A 6,414-nucleotide genomic window follows, 5' to 3' on the forward strand; every position below is an offset into this window, starting at 1 on the left:
TAAATTGAGTAATTGTAAGTAAAAAAATTAAGTAAATCTGAATAACTGAATTACTTTATATGAGAAATAAAATTAATTAGATATAATCAAAATTATAAAACACTACAACTGTAATTCTATGTAAAATAAACAAAAAATATTGAGTAGATATAATTGAAATATTGGATGAAATTTAACCAAAAAAATGTGCTACGTTTACTACATGTAAAAGTGAATTTAACTTAATATTGGACTATAAATTATCAAAATGTTGCATTCACTTTTTTTTTTTACACTATTTACCCTTTATAATTAATATAATAAAACCAAATAAAGAAAGAAACACATTTTTTATTGAAAATTTATTTGTCAATTAAACATAAGACAAAGTCTAAAATCAACCTTTGAAACATCTTATCCATTTTAATATTCCAGTAAATTGCAAAAATTAAAACTGTAAAGTAGCCATAAGGGAAATGATTAAACCTTATGAAACATTTCATCCATCTTAGTATTCAAGTAGATTACATGTAAAATACGATAGCCATAAGAGAAATGACATCTTACTTTGTTCCTGGTGCATACCAGCCATTTGCAGTCACACTCAACATTAAACCATAAAAAAAAATAAAAGCAACACTTATATCAATATTAAAGGGATAGTTCACCCAAAAAGATGATGTTGTCATAATGTACTCGCCCCCCCCCCCCCGGGTTGTCCCAAATCTGTACGAATATCTTTCAAGTGTTTAACACAAAATATATTTTAATGAATGTTGGTTAACAGATAGTTGAAAGTTGCCATTGACGTCCATGGTAGGAAAAAAAAAAAGTATACTATGCAAAGTCAATGGCAACCTTTAACTGCGTTAACCAACACTTTTTAATACTTGGCTGAATGTCACGTCACTTCACTAAAAATATCTTTTGTGTTCAACAGAAGAAAGAAACTCGTACAGGTTTGGGACAAATTGAGGGAGAGTAAATTATGACAAAATCATCTTTTTGGGTGAACTATCCCTTCAACAGAATTAATCCGATAACAGAAACACTTCCATCAGGAATACCCATTCTGTGGGATGATCATGAACCACTACTATGCAAGAAGATAATTTTTTAACCTCTGAACATTAACAGAGTTTTGGAGGATCCAGCTCAAGAACTTAAGTGAGTACAGGTCCTTCTCAAAAATTAGCATATTGTGATGAAGTTCATTATTTTCCGTAATGTAATGATAAAAATTAAACTTTCATATTTTAGATTCATTGCACACCAACTGAAATATTTCAGGTCTTTTATTGTTTTAATACTGATGATTTTGGCATACAGCTCATGAAAACCCAAAATTCCTATCTCAAAAAATTAGCATATCATGAAAAGGTTCTCTAAATGAGCTATTAACCTAATCATCTGAATCAACTAATTAACTCTAAACACCTGCAAAAGATTCCTGAGGCTTTTAAAAACTCCCAGCCTGGTTCATTACTCAAAACCGCAATCATGGGTAAGACTGCCGACCTGACTGCTGTCCAGAAGGCCATCATTGACACCCTCAAGCGAGAGGGTAAGACACAGAAAGAAATTTCTGAACGAATAGGCTGTTCCCAGAGTGCTGTATCAAGGCACCTCAGTGGGAAGTCTGTGGGAAGGAAAAAGTGTGGCAAAAAACGCTGCACAACGAGAAGAGGTGACCGGACCCTGAGGAAGATTGTGGAGAAGGACCGATTCCAGACCTTGGGGGACCTGCGGAAGCAGTGGACTGAGTCTGGAGTAGAAACATCCAGAGCCACGTGCACAGGCGTGTGCAGGAAATGGGCTACAGAGAAGCAGCACTGGACTGTTGCTCAGTGGTCCAAAGTACTTTTTTTGGATGAAAGCCAATTTTGCATGTCATTCGGAAATCAAGGTGTCCAGAGTCTGGAGGAAGACTGGGGAGAAGGAAATGCCAAAATGCCTGAAGTCCAGTGTCAAGTACCCACAGTCAGTGATGGTCTGGGGTGCCATGTCAGCTGCTGGTGTTGGTCCACTGTGTTTTATCAAGGGCAGGGTCAATGCAGCTAGTTATCAGGAGATTTTGGAGCACTTCATGCTTCCATCTGCTGAAAAGCTTTATGGAGATGATTTCGTTTTTCAGCACGACCTGGCACCTGCTCACAGTGCCAAAACCACTGGTAAATGGTTTACTGACCATGGTATTACTGTGCTCAATTGGCCTGCCAACTCTCCTGACCTGAACCCCATAGTGAATCTTGGGATATTGTGAAGAGAAAGTTGAGAGACGCAAGACCCAACACTCTGGATGAGCTTAAGGCCGCTATCAAGCATCCTGGGCCTCCATAACACCTCAGCAGTGCCACAGGCTGATTGCCTCCATGCCACGCCGCACTGAAGCAGTCATTTCTGCAAAAGGATTCCCGACCAAATATTGAGTGCATAACTGAACATAATTATTTGAAGGTTGACTTTTTTTTGTATTAAAAACACTTTTCTTTTATTGGTCAGATGAAATGAGCTAATTTTTTGAGATAGGAGTTTGGGGTTTTCATGAGCTGTATGCCAAAAGCATCAGTATTTAAACAATAAAAGACCTGAAATATTTCAGTTGGTGTGCAATGAATCTAAAATATATGAAAGTTTAATTTTTATCATTACATTAAGGAAAATAATGAACTTTATCACAATATGCTAATTTTTGGAGAAGGACCTGTATTTGTGGGTCCTGGGATATCTCAAATCCAATGTGACTCCCAAAAGATGGCAGCAGGCTCTGCTGTGATTCCCAAGATTACATCGCTGACTGCCCCATCATTGTCCCGAAGGATGTAGATTTTTATGACCTCCTCTGCTTGTACGAAGACGGGTAGATCAGCTGAACCCTACAGGCAAATTTTAAAGATAACTGGTTAGAGCTAACATTCAAACCTGAATGTTACAAGAAAGTGACAAATACACAAAACAAATAGCACCTGAAGAAGCAAACATTCTGTTGGACCATATGATAGGTAAAATCTCAAACAAAGTTTACTAGGGGGAGGAGTTGCAAAAATTAACAGCATTCTTCTTAACAACAAGACAGGTTAATTTTCTACATAGGGACATTTATTTTTAACAATAAACCTAAAAGAAAAATGAAAAGAGACCAGCTTCTATGCTGTAAATCAATGCTATAGGCTTTTATTGAGGTCCGCATTATTTCAACCAATTTCTTTATAAACATGTTTAATATTTAAGTAAAATGACTAATGGTTTTGAAACAAAAAAAGCTTGTTTAATTGCACTACTTGAAAAAAATATGCATTGCATTAACCCTCACACTCAACCCTTAACCCTCTAAATAATTCTGTGGCTTAGTAAATAATACAGTAATATTTAACTTTATTAACTTAATAAAATCTCTGAATATAGTTTACTTGATTATACAAAAGATGGCTTTCCTGTAGCTCAAACAGTAGAGCATCGGCGCTAGCAAAAATTGATAAAATTGTAAATGTGTACCTTGAAATGCAATGTAAGTTGCTTTGGAAAAAGCGTCTGCCAAATGCATAAATGTAAACATATTAACTGACTAAAAATACAACAGTTTATTTTATCTAAAATGTACAGTTATATTTTATTTTTTCCACTAAAACAATTTAGTATTTGACTAACAAATTGTTTTTTTATATACACATAATATATTTGTGAAATTTCTATCAATTTATTTAAGGATGGAAAATTAAACTGATCTGTTTCAGGGAACAAAAATATTACTTAATTCAAATCAAAATGAATATATTTAAACACACTCTTAAGAAATTTAGTAAGTTTACTCAATTAAAACAACGTACCCCTCCCCCAGCCTCCGCTGTCCTTCAATACCCACCAGGTCTGGATTTGTTACATTAAAAAGCTTAATGTTTTCAAACTTTTGACCGATATTGTATGTGATCTAGGTTTCAGTGCACTAGAATGATTTTACAACGGAGCATATAGTGGGAGCTGATTAAAACGCACCAGTCTATGTTATGTCCACGCCATTTTAAATACTTTTGCATGGCGTATTTGTAGTGGTGATTTAAGAGCTCATACTTGAGTTCATGTAGTAATTATGATGTTTTACAAAAACGTGACAGCTTTTTACAAGACAGAATGTTGTCATTTGAAAGTTCATAAATGATGTGTTCCCTTTTGACAAGCCACTGACCCCAAAGGGGAACCTGTACAAAATCGTTTTCCATTGGGCATGTATAGTTGCTGGACCACGGTACACTTATCGTTAGACTTTCAAATGGCGGTTGAAATAAACGGTGATCCAAATAGTACGAACGTTAACCCACTCCAAAAAAAAAAAAAAACTAACATACATATGGCTGCCCCACTAACTAACTTCGAAAACTACACTGTTATGTACACGTACACACGGTCAATGTTTAATCAACTTTTGAATACATTATTGCAAATATACATAGTTATAAAAGGACTACGTTACTTACAGGAAATTCGAGTAATGCTGTTCACGTCGTTGCTGAGAAAAGCAGTCCTTCAGTGACAGGTGCCTCTTGTTTGAGCCGCGAAACTTGTTAAACTTCTTAAGATGACGCAAAATACAAACACAATTGTTAGGAAATCCTTAATAATTAACTTCTGAATTAAACATTACAAACATAATTAGTATTACTAGCTGGCTAAATTACATAACGTACCACAATATGAGAGGAGTGCGGGTCTTGCCGTTGCTGAGGAAAGCCGTCCTTCAGGTGACTTCGATTAAGCTACGAAACTTGTTGAATATGACGTAAAATACAAAGACAATTGTTAGGAAATGCTTAATAATTATTAACTTTTTAATAAAGTGTTACAAACGTAAGTAGGATTAGCTGACTAACGTTACTTACCAGGAGCTGTGAGGTGTATGGCTAGTCGACGTCGCTGCTGAGGAAAGCAGATTTTTTTTTTCCTGCGGAGCTGCACACGTGATCACTTTAGCCGCGAAATTTACTCAATTTATTTAAACTGTCATTTATTAAGCTGGAACTTTATTTAGGAAAATTGGTTGGAAATACTTAATAATTTTAGTTTCTAAAACAGATCAGTACAAGTAAATAATTATCAAATATTTCTATTAGAATTCACCAGAAATATTGAAGGTATATTAAAAAATATAATTAGTTAGTTAAATACTTATTTATTTTCATTACATAAACTTAAATAATATATGTAAATTTTAGAGAAATTATTTGTTGGATTTTTAATTATTATTTTTAATCTGACCCACTCAAAATATCACTTAAATGATTTCAAAAGATTTTATTAAGTTAATATAGCTCTTTATTTTTGTGAAATTTACTAAGCCACTGAATTATTTTTTACAGTGTAGTGGTCGGCCAGATCCGGCCCACATCTGGCCCGGCATGAATCCAGTTGCGGGCCAGATGTGGGCCCGAATCTGGGACCGAAACTGCTTGCTGTCAGGGCATTACACATACACAGTTACAGTTAATTTATTTAATTCTTAGTGGACCAGAACTGGTAAACAGGAGTGCATTGTCAAAAGTGCCATCGTTCCATGCTGCAGTGGGGCCAATGAGGAATGTGGAGAAGAGGTTTTAAATAAAAAAATAAATAAAAAAAAACATGTGTGGCCCACATTAGGGTCATGTGTGGTTTATGTGGTTTGTTACATGTGGCATTGCTATGGCTTCCATGAGACCCAAATGTGGCAAACAGGCGCTGGCCCAGTTGCCATCATTCCACGTGGTATGTGGGCCAGGGCAAAGTATTGCATTTGGGCCAAATCTGGGCCACAATTCAAAATAACTGTGGCCCAGATTTGGGCCAGTCCTACTTTGTTTTGTTCTCGGCTGACATGTGGCATTGCTATGGCTTCCCTGTGGCCCAGATCTGGTAAACAGGAGCGGGCCGCCCAAGTGCCATCCTTCCACGCAGTATGTGGGCCAGAGCCATGTATCAGATTTGGCCCAAATCTGGGTCAGAATTCAAACTAACTGTGGCCCAGATTTGGGCCAGTCCTACTTTATTTGTTTTGTTCTCTGCTGACATGCGGCATTGCTATGGCTTCCTTGTGGCCCAGATCTGGTAAACAGGAGTGGGCCGCCCAAGTGCCATCATTCCACGTGGTATGTGGGCCAGAGCAAGGTGTTGGATCTGGGCCGGATCTGGCCCAGAATTAAAACTAACTGTGGCCCAGATTTGGGCCAGTTCTGCTTCATTGGGTTTGTTCATGGCTTACATGAGGCATTGCTATGGCTTCCTTGTGGCCCAGATCTGGTAAACAGGAGCAGACCGCCCAAGTGCCATCATTCCTACCATATGTGGGCCAAATGAAAGTGTCAAATGTGCGCCAGATCTGGCCACAGCTATTTTGCTATCTGGGACGGGAAGTGTGAGATATGATGTGTCTCCCTCATCTCCAATGCTTTGTTCATTCTCTTCCTG

This window comes from Carassius auratus, unplaced genomic scaffold (genome assembly GCF_003368295.1).
Source record: "Carassius auratus strain Wakin unplaced genomic scaffold, ASM336829v1 scaf_tig00216373, whole genome shotgun sequence".
Taxonomy (NCBI): Eukaryota; Metazoa; Chordata; class Actinopteri; order Cypriniformes; family Cyprinidae; genus Carassius; species Carassius auratus.